We start from the raw sequence: 16,807 nt of genomic DNA on the forward strand, positions 1-16,807 counted from the left end.
TTGTTGTTTGTCACCTGTTCGGTTGTATGATTTAAATTTGTAGTGAAGAGAAAAAAAAAAATAACAATGATAGAATTTTTATTTTTAAAGCGTCGATAGTTTTCCCATAACTTTTCGATCTGCCATAAATCGGGAACCGGGAAGTGCTGTCGGATACTCGAATCAAACCCCGTGCGTGGATTCAGGATTCAGCTTTATTTTGAGCTTTCGTTGAACTCTCTGGCACGTTTGTTTCTCGATTTGTTTCACCAAAATAGTAAGGAAAACTATTGTTTTTTTATTTTTTCTTGTTCCCCTGAAAGGAGCTTCGATCGTTTTTTCACGACAAGGTTATATACAACCCAAAAACGGAACATGTTAGAGCTTTAGAAAGAGAAAAAAAAGTTCAAAATGTAGCTTCGATTTTAAGCTATACTAAGAGCTTTATTTGGAAATTCTAAGTTCAAACGTTTTCAAGTTAAGCTACTGCAATACGTCAAAGAAAAATGTTTCAAGATTATTTTTTATTTATTTCGAACGTTCCAATGTTCGAATTGAAAAAGAATTGATTCGGTTTTATAAAAGCTCGGATCTTGGGTTAATAAACTTACGAATAAGTCGGTAGCCAGTTTTGATTCGAAACATTTTCGATCGTTGCTTTGTTCGAATTCAAATTTAAACTCGTATGTCCGAAAAAATTGCTCACCAAGTCCCTGAATCGCTCTGTAGACAAAACATTCTTTTCGCACGAATAAAAAATTTCACACTAATGACATGTATAATCCATGGATCTGATACGCCGACCGTATGAAATAAAATAACTCCACCTCAAACGATTCTACCACTATAATACGCCATGCATTGCTGAAGCAGCATTGGATCCTTTGAGCTCGTCTCAAACGAGTCGTTTTAATTGTTATTGCACATGTAAACACACATGTTTTTGAAGGCCAATTCCACCGTCGGTTTCTCCGTATGACCAAACCACTGTGTTCGCGTCTGTATTTACAGAAATTAATCGCAAATACAGGGCGTTTCATTTGATAAAGTAGACAAAATTCAAAGATGAGCAGAGAAATCATCATGCAATAATTAATTGAAAATAACCAGCTTGTTAAAAAAAAAAATAAAAATATACGTACATGAACATATTAAGCGATCATGTTAGTGTAACGGGACGGGATTTTTTTTTCCATGGTTAAAGTACGCTTGCCAGATTTTTTATTTATTTTTTATTTTTAATTTTTAAATCTTCATATTTTTTCCTAGCGAGAAACTGTCGAAAATATAGGCTAAATTCGATACCTTTTGTTCAAATAGCCGCCGTTCCTTCATTCCTAGAATTGAAAATAAGACTTTGGTAAAACGAAAAGTTTTTAACAAAATTATATTTTATGAATAATACTGTAATCGAAATAAAAGTCAGTAAATTGAAAAAGCATTTTAGATTCGTATTTAAACCGAAACTCAAATCCGAATTTGCATCACGATTGGACGCGTAATTCTAAGGGGGTTTATAAAAGATTGAAATTGAAAAATTTTCACTTCGATCCTGAATCCTGAATTTTTTTTAAAACATAGCAACCGTCGTTAAAACGTCCCGGCTCGTATAAAACAATTTCCCCGTGTATAATTAGGGGTTATAAGTGTGTCTTCGGGGGCGTCTCATCGTCCCTAATAACACGGCTGACTGCCGAATGAGCGTATAAACCGTATATAGGAAGAAGGGTCAGGCAGATGCGGTATTTCGCTTCAAGGGGTGAATGCAGTTCCGTCGTAACGCAGACGCGTCAAGACATCGGATGCCACATGTCAAGAAATAAACGAATGGGAACCGTCCAACTCAAAAAAATATCAAACGTCTCGATGCAGGTTTATTTTCCACTCGATTTCTAATTAAAACACATAATTATGTACGGGGAATTCTACGCAAAATGATCACCATTTCTAGTTTTGTTTAAAAAAACAAACTTCCGCAATTGTCCCAACTCTGAAAAAGCAACCTAATTTTTTTACCTCTCTTTTTCAACTGTTCAATAATTTATAAATATTTATAAAGTGATTTTGAAAAGAACCTTTTCTTTTCCAAACATTTCAAGACCGCTCCCACGGTGGATCAATTTTTTCCCTTTTTTATTCAGCACTTAAAATTCCAATGGTTAACTAAAACATTGTTTAAACGGTTTGAAAATTCACGAAAACTTCTATTTTTCGCATGAAACATTTCTAGACCAATTCCATTATACGGTGATTTTTGTTTATTTGTTTGGACATTCGACTTTTTCATTAACTTCATAATGAAACCGGTCCAGAAATATTCTAATTTTTCGAAAATTTTCGGACCGTTTAAACGAGGTTTTAATTCATCAAAAAAAATTTAGTGCTAAAAAAAAAAAAAAACGTCGAAATAAAATCAGCCCATCATGGGTCTTGAAATGTTTGAAAAAAGAAATACTGTTTTTTCAGAGTTTTAAATAATTAACCAAATTATTGAATAAAAATTTCTAATAAAAATTCAGGGTACAGTTGCGATGTTGGGTTAATTGCATGAAAATTTTTCAACAAAATAAAAAATGGCGTAGGTCAGACGTTGATCCGGTTGGCATGGAATTCCCCGTACAAATCAACACATTGATAATCATTATCTGGGATATGACATAAACGAAGGGGTGAGAGGTGAAGCGGAAAAGTATTTGTTCAAGGAAGGAATTAGCCACCTTAACGTCATCCGGGATCGACTGACCTCCCATCCCTTCGTTCTTTTCACCCCCTCCCTTCCATTCATCCCTTCGCATTCGGACGAAAACGGGATCGTTCGAGATTATTAAGGGTAACCGGTGTATTTAGTTAAATTTGACAAATGGACGAGAAGTAATACGTACGTTTTAATTCTTGTTATTGTTATGGTTTTTCAATGTATAGGAACGATTCGTTTTACTTCGGACTATAATCGACGAGGAAAAAAAAAAAGAAAAATACCGATCGTCGTTCGTTAATCATCGAAAATACTGACGAAAATTAGTTGAATACACGAAATTGGAGGAATGGTAATTTTTCGAATTTCAATTACCTGACTCGTTTCAACATTTATTTCATTTATCAAACCTGGGAGAACAACCGTCTATCCACGTAATTAATCGTGCGAGTTGATTTTGACGAAACTTTCAAATTCGCACGTTCATTCCGTCTTTCAGTTTCTAAATTCCGCTTCAAATTTTCACTCTTCGTTATCGATCTAATCCAAATTCGATTTCTGATCAGACTGCGGGTAATTTTTTATTCCAAAGTGAATTGAATGAAACATCGAGATGCGTGACGGAAATTGATTCGTCTTGTAGAAATAAATTGAAAAAAGAAACAAAAAAATTAATAACGCCGTTTGAAAGAGAGACAAGGAAAGAGCAAGTTAAAATGAACTAATGAAAGAATTGAACGAGAATGAGAAGACGTGATAAAAGACGACAATGGGACTTCACCTCTGGACCGGATGTGGGACTGGATAAACCCGTTTCTGCTTGATAATATATCTGTCCGATATCCACCGCAAACGTCATTCTAGGACTCATTCGGATTCATATCGCTATTTTATTATAGGCCACAAGATTAAAATATACAATATTGCGAAATCTAAAGACGTTCGAGATTTCTTATCGCGTACAACCGTGACGTACGTATATCTCGTGACATTTCGACTTCCGTTAAGGATCGTTGTATTAATTACATTACTTACAATTAACTAGTCAGAAGGAATTGTTGCAGTCCGCTGCAGTGCGTGGAGGTTTTCAGAAATTCGTCGGAAGATTGAAAAAAAATAAATAAATAAATAAAAGAAGGAATTTTTTCGAAACGCGATGTGATTTTTACCTCGATCGATCAATTATGCAAATTCAATATAGCGAGTGTTTTATCAAATTCATGCGGTTAAATTACACCGGGAAACGAAGGTTAGACAATTTTTCCGTCGGCGTGAAAATCCATTCGTAATTGTTCAAATTCAAGCTCAATAAATGTACTGAAAAACGGAAAGTTATCGTTTCAATCCTTGTTTAAATCCCCGAATGCAATAAAGTTCAAGTTTCAATTTGTCTAACTTGAATTCAAATCGTAATTTCTAATCTGGTTTCAGTTTCAATAGAAATTCAAATAGTAAGTATCGTGTAATCCGGACGTGAAGTAATTGAAATATCTGCTAATCGAATTTAAAATTAAATACAAAGTTCTGATTCAATGATTAATAAGGACTTTATTATTCAAGTGCAGTTCAAGTTTTAAATACGTGAAACTAGAATTGAATCAATAATTTCCAATTTTACACCGAGTGTGAATTTAATGTTACAATCCTGGTTAAACTTCTCCGTTAAATTAATAAACTCCAAGTCGAAGCTGCAATGAAACTTTTCGTTCTAAATCAATCTGAATAATAATTTTGTAATTCGAACATTGAGAAAAACTAAAACAAAAAAAATAAAATGTCTATATATATACGTATCACGCAACGAAACTTGAACGAGATAATATTCTAAATATCATCGATCTATAAAAAAAAAAATTCTAAATCTATAATCACAATGGTAATTTTTCATCTGCGATTTCGGGCAAGAAGAAATAGAAGAAAAAACGAGAATAAAACTTGACGAACACAAATGAAATAATCTAGTGTAACGGAAAACCACTTGTCACAGCACTGTTTTATTTTATTTTATTTATTTATTTTTTTTTCATTGCACGCGTTTACATGCCTGTCTGCAATTGTAGCCATGACGGTACAGAGACCGGTGCAGAGAGTTTAGCCGAGAGGTAAGTCTGTGTGTGTTTGTGTTTGTGAGTGTGCGAGAGAGAGAGAGAGAGAGAGAGAGAGAGAGAGAGAGAGAGAGAGAGAGAGAGAGAGAGAGAGAGAATTGAGCGTATACGCGATATATATACACGTACACGTAGGACCAAATGCAGAGATGGTTAGATGTGTAGGTATATGAAATAACGACGAAACAAGCAACAAGTGACCTTAAAAAGTCTGCGGATAAAAATACGGTCTGGGCTGATCGAGTGCCGAGGCTGCTTCTGCTTTTGCTGCTGCTGCTGCTGTTACCGGTATTCAATCCGCGACGATGCTTAACAAGATTTATTATCCCTCCGCCTCGCATCTATCATACCTATTATATCGTACCTCGATATAAAATGACCGGAACGAAATTTTTGATGTTTGTGAAGAAAACAAAATATTGGAGAAAAAAAGGGATGAATAATCAAATTTAAAATAGTGTAAATTAACGTGTTTATATAAGTTTAACGTTGATAGGCTGATATTGAAAATTTTTCATAAAATAATACAACGATTTAACGCTTGCGCTCTGACAAGAAGTGCAATTTTTTTTGCCATTCTGAAATGTGTTCAAGTTATGATTAATTTTCGAAATTTTGTATTTGTAAGAAAATTAGCAATTTCTAACTGAAGTAACATCCGTCCAACCGAATCATGAATCAATCAACAATTTCGTGATTTGCTTGAAACGATTTCATTCGTTTTGAATTTTTATCAATATAATTTTTATACCGATAATTATTTCAAATTCCATCGCCTATCGTTTCCGAATTTTCCCAAGAAGATAAAAACTATTTTCCCCACCTTCTGATCAATCTCCCATCGTCAGTTGTACCAAACGCTATACAAATTTCATAGACTTCAATACCGTAGTTGGAAAAGTATCTTTGCGGCAGCAGCAAATGTGAACCGAAAGGGGGATGAGAATAACAGGAGGGTGGAGAAAAGAAGAAAAGCGAAGCAAGGTGAAGTGAAGGGTGGAAGAACTCGAGGGGTTCGGAACTCGAGGGGTGGTCAGAGGCAAAGAGAAGGTCGGTCTGCAAGTCATACCGACTACAGCTGTATTGACCACCAGAATGACGTCACAACAACAACCCCTCCCAAACAACAGCAGAGACTTGCGTTACAAACGTCTCAATTCCTTCGTAACTGCGATCAATCGAGAATCGAGTATCGTTTATTCATCAAGCGAATAGAAAGAAGAGTAAATATACGATCCTTTTATCGAAAAATTGAAGAATCTTCTTTTAAAACAAATTTCACCCTACAATTTGGTCACGTTGTGGCGAAATTTGTTTTTCTTTTTTTTTCACCCATCTAACTAGTTTTTTAGTCACTTTTTTGGAACTTGCTCGAAAAGTTTTTTTCGCCCAGCTGATTCTTTGGGAAAAAACGACGAAAATGTGACCCTACAGGATTCTTAATTACACGATGTAACCGAGAGTTTGAATTTACAAGATTGGTGGATTTTTTCACCTCCCCCACCCCCTCTCTCTCCTACCGGAACAAGTTAAAAAAATAAAAAAATAATAACGTTGACGTTCTAGGGTTGATTAAAACCGATTTCGCAAGGCTTTGATCCGAAAAATTGACCAGAAAAAGGGCATTCTTATTATCACCTGTTGAGTTTGGCGTGAAATAAAAAAAAAAAAAAAAATAAATAAAAACGTCAAAATACCGTTAAACGGAGTAAACCCTTATAAAATCTGAACGTGAATGAACTGGATAAAATTTCAATTCTCGTGACAATAATGCGCAATTTTCAACGATCATCCCTTCGACCAGTGAACTGTTTCGCTCAAAAAAAAAAAAAAATTAAACAATCTCGTCTACGGGAAAAAGGAGAACGAACGAATACCTGTTGGATAAAAAATATCCACGACGACGACAATGATCAGACGGATGACGTGGATGAGGAGATGAAGACGAAGATGCGGACGGTAGGCAAGGGATCTAGATTCGAGATTTAACCCCCCGCGAAGGGGTTGGATAGTACGATCGTTGACCGTCTAAGGCAAGTGAGTTCGCCACTGTCCAGCAACCCTTTCGGCTCTCTACTACCACCCTCGAACATTGAACCCCTTAGGACAAGCGGCAGGAGGATGAGGGGTGGAAGCAGCATCCTGGCACCCCACTCCGTACTCCCTCTAGCCGGTTGAGATGGCCGAGTGCGAGGGTGATTTTTCTTCGGGATGTAACGCACACAAACACAAATACACACACACATGCAGACACTGAACCTCCCTCGGCCAACAGAATCGGGATAACGGAGTTTCGGCTGAAGAGTGAGGGGGAGGGTGGGCGGGGGGGGGGGGGGGGCGAGGCGACGCGTCTCTCTCTCTCTCTCTCTGTCTCTCTGTCTCTCTCCCTCACCTTTTCTCACCCTCCGCGTCGCGATCTCTCTATAATTTTCGCGCATGGCCAGAGTACCGAGTGGTAGTGGTGGTGGTGGTGGTGGTGGTGGTGGTGGTGGTGGTGGTGGTGTTGCTGCTTTTCTACCAACAACGTCTTTTTTTACCCATATCATAGCAGATATGTATGCACGCGGGGTGTCAAAGCGTTCTTAATTTCACGCCCTTTCTCACCCCTTTTCCACCCCTTGATAGAAAAAAAAAGGAAAAGAAAATGCTCGAGCGATACGATCGCAATATGATCGATCTTGAAATTTCGAAGGATTTGACAGGTTGAAAATTTCATGTAGCTATGCGAGAAATAAAAATGATATTGAAAAATTTGAGAAGCAGAAACGATTGGTAAAAAAAGATTTTAAAAACATCGCACAATTTTCTTCTAAATGACAACAAGTTCAAAGCAGAGAGAGGGAGAGAGAGAAAAAATCTGACAATAATAAAAATTGGGTAAATATCATACAAAAGGAAATAAAGATAGAAAAAAAGAATAGGAAGTTTCGAACGCCAACTTTTTTATGAATAAAGTTCCATTTAATAGACGCGTATACGTGTTGCACATATACATATATATACATATATGTACATACATATGTATATACATATATATATATATATATATGCTATACATTGTTATGCCATGCTTCGCCCAATATACTTTTACAGCGAGATACGTGTGGCTTTTTTTTTTTTTTAATACTTTTCTGTAACCTGTTTCACAGTGATTTCGCTAGTTTCGTTATAGTTTTGTTGTTCTTGTATTTTTGTTTTCAACTTTAATTGTTTTTCCTCCAATTACCAAGAGGTACAGGACAAATAATACGAAAACACCGTAATATTCAATAATTAACAAGTATAACTGTAAAGAAAAACAATGGCGGTGGTAAGTTGAATTGGACCAGGGGTAAAAATTCGGGGGAGTTCAATTCCCGCATCGGGGGAAAAAGAAACTGTGCGAAAATTCACAGGGGATGAAAAGACAAACGCGAGCAAAAAACGCGGAAAAAAAAAAGAAAAAAAAAAAATAACCACCGTCAAACCGGTCATTCATCTGTTGAATAATTTTATACCAACTTGACAGGGATTCAAGTCTCTATCTGACAAATTTCGTTACAATATGCATTTGAAGAGAGAGAGAGAGAGAGAGAGAGAGAAAAAAAATAACAACGTAAGGAATCAGAAGAGCGAATCAAGAGGAATAATGTATCGAGAAGGCAATATTGACAGTGTTGATTTTTTATACCTTTTATACATGTTCCACGTGGCCGCGAGCAATACGGAAGATAAAAAAAAAAAAGAAAAAACAGAAAAGTGCAGAAACAGAACCGCTGCACCGCGTACACTTCCTCCACATTCGTTAACATCCCTTCTTCCATCTCTTTCCCTCGTTTTCTCATAACGAAAGTTTGTCCCTTATCCCTCCCTCTCCGGTTCTCTCCCTCCGCCCCTTAGCACAAGGCATACAAGCACACACACACACATACACACGCACACAGAGAGAGAGAGAGAGAGCTAATAACGGAAAGGAGCCGTTTCCCCCCCTCATCCCAATCCGTCCATCCCCACCACCGCATCTCAAAGCATCAAAACCTCCTCTCCTCGTCATCGTCTTGCGGGCTCGAACATAGAGTGGGGAGAGAAAATTCACGTTCAAGGGAGAATCGTCATCCCCCAAAACGTTCCGTCCTTGTCGTACTTGGTTTTCAGGATGAATAAGAAGAAGAAGCAACAGCAGCAGCAACGGCAGCGGGAGTATCAGAGAGGGGGATATAAGAGTGGGAAGGCGATGTAGGGTGGTATGTAGGGGCAGCGGTAGGGGGCGGGGAGGGGGGGGGAGGGGGGTGGTGGTGGTGGTTCCGAGAAAGGGTTGAGACGACTTGAGTCCGCCGTGGGTAGTAAGAATGGGAGGAGTAGGTGGTGAGGAGGGGGGGAAACGTCGAGCTTGCACCGCGTGAAATCCTCTCGTCCCACTCGCTCCTCCGCAAGCTCGCCTGTCGCTCGCTCTCTCTGGCGGTAAGTTTCGGCGTTTCGAGCGAAGCTCCGTGTTTCTCGCGCTCGCCGCTCGCGGCGCCACCGAACGGCCTCGCTACCAGAGAGTGCGAGAGAGACGGCGACGACGACGACGGCGGTCGCGTGGTGCCGCCGTTGCTTGCTGCTGCTGCTGCTGGTGCTGCACAGCTTCCGCGAGCCACCCTCCCTCCCTCTCTCTCTCTCTCTCTCGCCCTCTCTCCCTCGGGGAGCGGCGGGGGTGGCGGTGGTCGCGCGCCGCGCGCTACCCGACTTTCGGATATCACCAAGTTGAGCAGTGGCCCTGTGCGCTTGCAAACCGTCAACGCACGTCCCGCGTACCGCCGTCGAGAGAGAGTGTTCCCCGGTACTATCGGTACTGTCACCGCAACCAGCGCCACGCGGCCCGCGGACTCTCGACACCGGGCACGCAGAGCCTTGAACGCTTGATCAGTGACACGGTGTGCGGAACCCGCGAATATACAACCCACGCACATACGTACAACACCTAACCTACCACACCTTTTTAAAATTAAGGCATCGGTCCTGCTCGAGATTGTTGTATTTAACAAGAAAGAAAAAAAAAAAACAAAAAATAAATTAATAAGTAAAAATAAATATATCAAGCGATAAGTAAATTTAAACCAACGATCATCAATCGGACCGGCGGACCATCAATTATTCTCGACTGTGCAGGCTGTGCACCGATATTGTATAAAATAAAAAAAAAAAAAAACAAAAAAAAAAAAAAAAAACAACACGCGGTACGCAAAAAACCTTATCTCCTAATCGTTATTATATATTATATCGATTGTCGATTTATAAATGTAGTACAAACATTTATCAGACCTGCCGATTCGTTGCAAATTTTCACTCTCAGTAATCTCTATCTGTGAAAAAGTATCACGATATCTATTGCATCAGTATATATATATATACATATATACATATATATATATGTATATATGTGTGTGCGTGTGTATATATATATATGTATTCGTGACTTGTTGTAGAAAAGGGTGAAACGAAGACAAAAAAAAAAAAATTAAAAAAGAAAAATAACTCATACTCTCAGACTGCATCAATAATTCACTACAACCACCACCACCACCACCAGCCCTAATCGAGTGTGCAGTGTGTGCGTGTTCCTTTTTTGTGCGTGGGTGTACGTGCGTGCAGGTGTAAAAAAAAAAAAAAAAAAGAAAATTTCTTCTTCGAAGGATACTGTAAGGATAAAAAAAAAAGATACGGTAAACGGAAGAGAGTAATAAGAAAAATGAAATTTCTTTTCTCAAATTACAGTTCTTCCTCTTCTTCCACGTTCCGTCTCGTCGTGAGAGTGGAAACTTCGTCGCGTGTTTGAATGAAAAAGAGAAAAAAAATGAAAGATAATCGAGAAACGTGAATAGAACGTAGGAGGATAAAAAAAAAAAAAAAGTGTAACGTAAATAAATTAAAACGCGTACAACCGTATAATCGCTAAATAAGTAACTAAAGATTTTACGATGTGAGGATTATACGATAGTTGTTCTGTTGTAAAGAAAGAGGAACTAACGCGGAGACGAAGGATGAGATTTAAAATTGAAGATAATATATAAGTAAATAAGTAAATTTGAACGAACACGGATGAAGATGAACAAAATATACGAATTTGATTTGTTGTTTTGTGGTGGTCTTCGGAATCTTCGGATTCGATAAATCGCTAAGGATATAAACTGAGGTAAGTCGACTGAAGAACGAGAAAAAAAAAAAAAATTGAAACTGAAAACAACGTTTCAAAACCTCTTCCAAGAAAGAGAAAATTTCATTAGTTCTCCATGCATTTGTAGTACGATTTTCGTTTCAGCTTTCTCATTCTCTTTCTTCTACGTATACTTTGAATGAATTTAAAATTTTTATTTTCCCAGCCAATCTTAAATTTAGTTTCTTCTTTCTCTACCAACCTGTCGATTGTGTCAAAGTCTGAAGAAATTGGGGAGATGCTTTCATCTCTTATCTCGCTTATCGCAGTGAAAAGCTGCTTAAGAAAATAAGAAACGAAAAAATAAATCTCGTCAAGTGACGTCAGCGTGCAGACGACACGCGGGTTACGTCGAAACGTCTCTTGTACAAGACGATAATCAGTGCAACCCTTTTTCTAACCGTCTGAACTCGGGTGAATCATCTTTTCAGATTTACGTGCAAGGTGTTAAATATAATTTCAGTGTAAGTGAAACGGCGCGTAAATATAAGTCAGCGTTAAATAAACTAAATAAAATTAACGCGGTGCCGGATAATGTGCGTGAAAATCTTAAAAAGTAACACGGGTGCTTCGATTTGTCAGTGATAAATCAAAATCGTGCGATAATAATCGGCGATGGTGCGTTTTAAGCGTTTTCTCCGGTTTAATCTTCCTGGTTTCTATTTCTCTCTGCCTTGTGAAAACGATAAGATAATTATCGAAATTTCACAGTCGACTGAACACGGAGAAAAGAAGTTTGGCAAAGGGGAGGAAAAATTTGATGATACGTGAAGAGAAACGTGGCTATTCCATTCCTCAGAGTTCGAAAAACCCTGCGTGCAGTGGCACGTTTACTGGCTGCAAGAAGGCAAAGAAAAAAATAAGAGAAATCAAGAAGAAGAAAACCGTGAAAACATTTAGCGAAACGCGTTCAAATTTATTCCGATTTCACCTTCCTCTGCAAAATAGCGAGATAGCGTATACAAGTTCGCACTTTGTAATCTTCATCTTCGTTGCTTTCTTATTCAACGATCTTAAATTTTATACAGTGAGAAAACTTTAGTTTTTCGCATTTTATATTATTATTTGGTTTATAATTCGCTGCAGTTTCGTCGATTATATTCGCGCTCCGAATCGTTCGATTCAAGCGAGTCGACATGTCATGAAAAACCATAATCCAAGCCTGCGCAAGGATTGATTTACAAAAAAAAAAAAAAAGAAACACATTAATAATAACTCTCTAATTATGAAAAATAAAAAGACGAAAGTTAAAAATAAGCAAACAATTGACGTATAAAAATGAGACTATCCTGCACATTGCGACGAATGCCGATGATAATTTTCCGAAAAAGAAATAACAAAATAACGAATGATTCGACAATGAAACGATACTTAATTCTATAAAAATAAAAACCTTAAATCAAAATATTGAAACCACAGGAATAAACTTAAAAAAAAAAAAAAAGAGGGAATCAAAGGGTGAAACAAGTCGCACGATCCGCGTCTCTGGGATCGCTGCTGCTTTAAGTGATGAAGCCCGGTTCGGGTCGGCGCGTGCAGTTAAGTAGTAAGACACCGCGAGTGCCAGACAAGGTGTGTTAATTGTAAGTCCGCAACGGAGCGCGAGGCGAGTCGCGTTCCGTCGGACAGCGTGACGGCTCATGATCGTCAGGCAGCCTCGTTGACTTATTCTTCGAGTTCGAAGAAATGAATTTCGAAAATTGGGGGTGTGTGTTTTTTTTTGTTTTTTTTTTACTCATCAAAACAAAACGTAATGAACTGAAAAACAAATCTTTTACCAAATGATTTTCAATCGATTATAAATTCATTTTCTCAATTAAGTCGGCATTGCTTTAGTTCAAGATGTGTGTGTTTAAATTTTTTTACCAAGCTACAAGAATCGAGTACATAAATTCAAAAAAATAAATAACGACCAAAAATTAAGTGACGTGTGTAATTTCTTCAACGTCTACAAAATCTGGAATAATTTCTCCCTTTCTCTGTTCTTCTTCTTATTCGTTATCGTTTGAATAACGCGATTTTGACGGTTCTTTTTTTTTTTTTTTTACCTGGAACGATTATTATATCAGAGATTGATTATTCCCCGAGCTTTAATATCACTCGGCGGCGAGCTTGCGGATAGTAGCTGCGTATCGCGTGGTCAGTGACCAACTCGTCGATCGATCCGATGAATGTTCATAAATACGTAGATATGCGCATCGATGCGATGTAATAGAGCTAATTACGCGTTTAGGCACGTCGATGAATAATAATTCGTAGACGATACCGTGATTCAATTGCAACGATTTAAAAGACGGACAGACAGAAGAAAGAAAATTGCAACAAATCGGAGGAAAATTTCTAACAATTAAGTGAAATACAAATTTTCATATCAAACATTTTTTCACAATATGAAAATTTCTAATTCGCGATGTTTTTCATAACGTGGGTCGTAAATTCGATTTATGATTGAAACCAGAGAAGAGAGAAGTATTTTTATTTTCATTATTCAAACGCATCTTCCTTAGTAACGAAAAGAATTAAGCAGCAATTGTTTCAAAAGAATTTAATCTCAAGGTAACTAAGTCGGAAAATTGACGAGGTATCAAACTAATTGTATGAAAGAATAAGAAAATAATGAATAAATGAAATTCTGCCAATAGTAAATAGAGTTTCAGTTATCACGGATTGAAGAGATGAAAATTAATTCGGTAACAACCTGCGGGTTCGATCCTTCAAATTGATTTACAAGTTTATTTTAACGCGTACAAATTTCTTACGCTTCGTTATCAGTTTATAAAGTTTCGGTTAGAAAAAGGTGGGGAAAAGAAAGAAAATAAAAATAATGACGTAAAATCAAAATCAGTTCTCCTCGCAGAAAATTCAAACTCTGGATTATTTCCTATCCTACAAACAAGAATTAGATCGGTGTGTTGTATAAGAAACGAATTAGAAATCGGAGAAGACCAAACGAACGATCAAACGATAAAAACGAAATTCAAGTACCAATAATCAAGAAACTTAAACAAGTAAAAAATCTGAAGAAAAGAATGCCGAGGAAAATAAAAGGGAGGGTTAAAACAATCTTCGTTCTCACTAACACAATTGTAGGTTTACAAATTTTTCTGTGTCCAAGAAAAAAGGAGCTGAGCAACAGCAAAAAAGAAAATAAGAGAAAGAAACAGAGGCAAAAACGAACGAAATAAAACACAAGTATACAAAATCCGTCCGAAGTAACGTACAGACTAGAAATGAGTAAATAATACAGACGGAAAAATTCAAATAAAAAGACAATACTTCAAGAAGGTTAACGACGACAACGAAAAACGTCCGAGTCGTACCGGAATAAAAAAACACAAGAAAATAAAACATACCGACCGAGACAAGAAGAGTAAAAAAAGAAAACCATGAAATTGAAGGTTATACCGGACGAAATTATCGGAGCATCCCCCTCGGCCGATTATAAGAAATCTTAAGGGGGTAGATAGGGGATGGATGAGAATTCAGAGTGTGGGTTCGGGTTGTGTCGAGAGGGGGGCGGGGGGAGGTGGTTGTATGTTAACGGGGAAACCCGATTGTCCAGCCTTCCTTGCCACCCCCCACCCCTATCCGTCGTTTTTATCTCAAGACTCCGAGAAGGGGTTGCGCGAGTGTTGTTCGCCGTGGCGTTTTATGGAGGGGAGAGACGCCGCGGGGATGAATACGGGGGGGAGGGCTCGTCGCTGCGCCGTGGGTGCGAGAGGGTGGTGGTGGAGGGCAGGAGGGCAGGAGGGGGGAGATAGACGGGCGTCTTCGCGCGTGGGGATGGAGGCGCGGCGCGATATATACATATATATGTGTGTGTGTGTATTATATATATATATAAAGAGAGGGAGAGAGAGAGAGAGAGAGAGAGAGGCGTGGGGATAAGACTTGCGACGCGTCTGCGCTCACGGAGCTTCTGCCGTTTGCCGCGGGGCGGCGAAATCCGTCGGTGGGGGTTCGCCGCTAAGGGTTGCAGCTCCGGCGTTTCTCCTTCCTTCTCTCTTTCTCTCTCTCTCTCTCTCTCTCTCTATCCGCGTACGGTCGCGGGGGGCGGCGGAGGCTGCACAGGAGGGATGCAGAGGGCATCCCCGACTCCGTAGTTAGGGTGGTCTTCGGCTCTGTCAGTAGCGAAGCGGCGGCCTTATCATACGGAGCTGCTGGCTGACCAGCGCTCCCCCCAAATTTATTAACCATATACTACCACTCTACTACCACTATACTACCAACTACCACCACCACCGCCACCACCACTGCTATATACATACATACATACATACATACATACATACATAAATACGTACATACACACACACACACACACACACGCACGCGCGCTATAGATACATATATATACATATATATATATGTGTGTGTATATACATATTAAAATAATATAATAAACATAATAACGCACGATAACAATCGTGTGCGTGTATATTATTGCTTATCGACAAGCGCGCGCACACATACACACACGCGCAGCCGCATAAACAAACCGTCGTTTATTATTATTGTTATAAACAACAGTACATAGAACACAGTCGACGTATTTCGGAACATCGTTCGCGTTTAAAGAAAGAAAGAAAAAATAAACAAATAAATAAACGCGATCGCATCCTTTGCCAACAATTGTAATTATTGTTACCATCGTTGTTATTGTTATTGTTATTGTTATTATTAGTTCTTGTTTTAGGAAGAGTTGTGTAGTATTATTATTATTATTGTTATCATATGTATATATATATTTTTTTTTTGTGTTTCCTACTTTCTCGTCGTCTTGATGAAAGTGTTTGCAAATTATTGAAAGTAAAGAAAAAAAGAAACATAGGCGAGGAGTGACGTTGTGTTGTTGTTTCGATTATTAGAATAGCATTGTCCCGTGTTGATGATAATAACAATACTAATAATAATAATAATAATAATAATGACGATGATGATAATTAAGAGTAATAACAATACAGAGTGAGAATCGAGATCGAAGCGAAGAGGAAAAAGATACGAGAAGAGCAGCGAAAAACGTTCAAGAGGAATTCAAGAAATACGAGAATAAATGTACAACACCTGATTGTCGTGAAGTGAAGATAATAACGGAAAATGTGAACGAAGAAGACGAGAAAATTGATGAATATTTTCCAAGAAAAAATCTTAAAGCGGAAGAAGCAGAAGACGAAAAATTCCAAGACAACAAAAGTTTTTAATAAACGTATAGAGAGATTAAAGTAATAGTAATTATAATAATATTAAAGATGTTCGAAGAAAAGAAAAAGAAACTTAATTTTTAAAAGAAATTTTTCTAACGATCCACATCAAGAATTAATATTAATTGTTACGATAAAGTGAAACAAAAAAAAATACCTTTCGGCCTTTTTGAAACGAAGAAGAATAATAATATTATATATAATTGATTATTTACTGTAGTAGTGAGACAAAATTATTGACAAGAAATAAAAAAAAAAAAAAGAGAGAAAAAGATTTTTCTAAATCAAATTACCGCGCATTTAATATTATTGCATAAATATACACGAATATATTATATATATACATAAATGTATAAATATATGAATATAAATTGACGGAAATATCGTTTCGTGAGAAGTAATATAAATAATAATGATGATAAAAATGATAATACGATAAAAGAGGTTTTGAAACAAGTTTAGAATTGTTCCGTATTCGAATTGTTTCTTCGCTGTCGCGAGTGTCTTTGTCGCAATTTAAGAAGAGGGACACGTAATCGGTAGTTAATTAATCTTGAACGATGAAATATGAACGATGAATTATTAACGATGACAATCGGGATTAACGGTCACGGCGATAAAATGTAACCGTCAAATAGAAACGGTGAGGGAC

General features: G+C 37.8%; 2 long non-coding RNA genes across 2 annotated transcripts in view; one reads left to right on the forward strand and one right to left on the reverse strand.

Moving 5' to 3' along the window:
- The window catches only part of LOC124295276, a 214,209-nt gene that overhangs the window by 19,532 nt on the left and 177,870 nt on the right, over positions 1 to 16,807 (reverse strand). The gene's annotated exons all lie outside the window — the stretch shown is intronic.
- The window catches only part of LOC107220764, a 66,089-nt gene continuing 58,767 nt past the window's right edge, over positions 9,486 to 16,807 (forward strand). The window contains exon 1 of the long non-coding RNA XR_001525611.2: positions 9,486 to 10,933. This is a non-coding gene — a long non-coding RNA (uncharacterized LOC107220764). The remainder of the gene's footprint in view (positions 10,934 to 16,807) is intronic.

This window comes from Neodiprion lecontei, chromosome 7, assembly GCF_021901455.1.
Source record: "Neodiprion lecontei isolate iyNeoLeco1 chromosome 7, iyNeoLeco1.1, whole genome shotgun sequence".
NCBI classification, from domain to species: domain Eukaryota; kingdom Metazoa; phylum Arthropoda; class Insecta; order Hymenoptera; family Diprionidae; genus Neodiprion; species Neodiprion lecontei.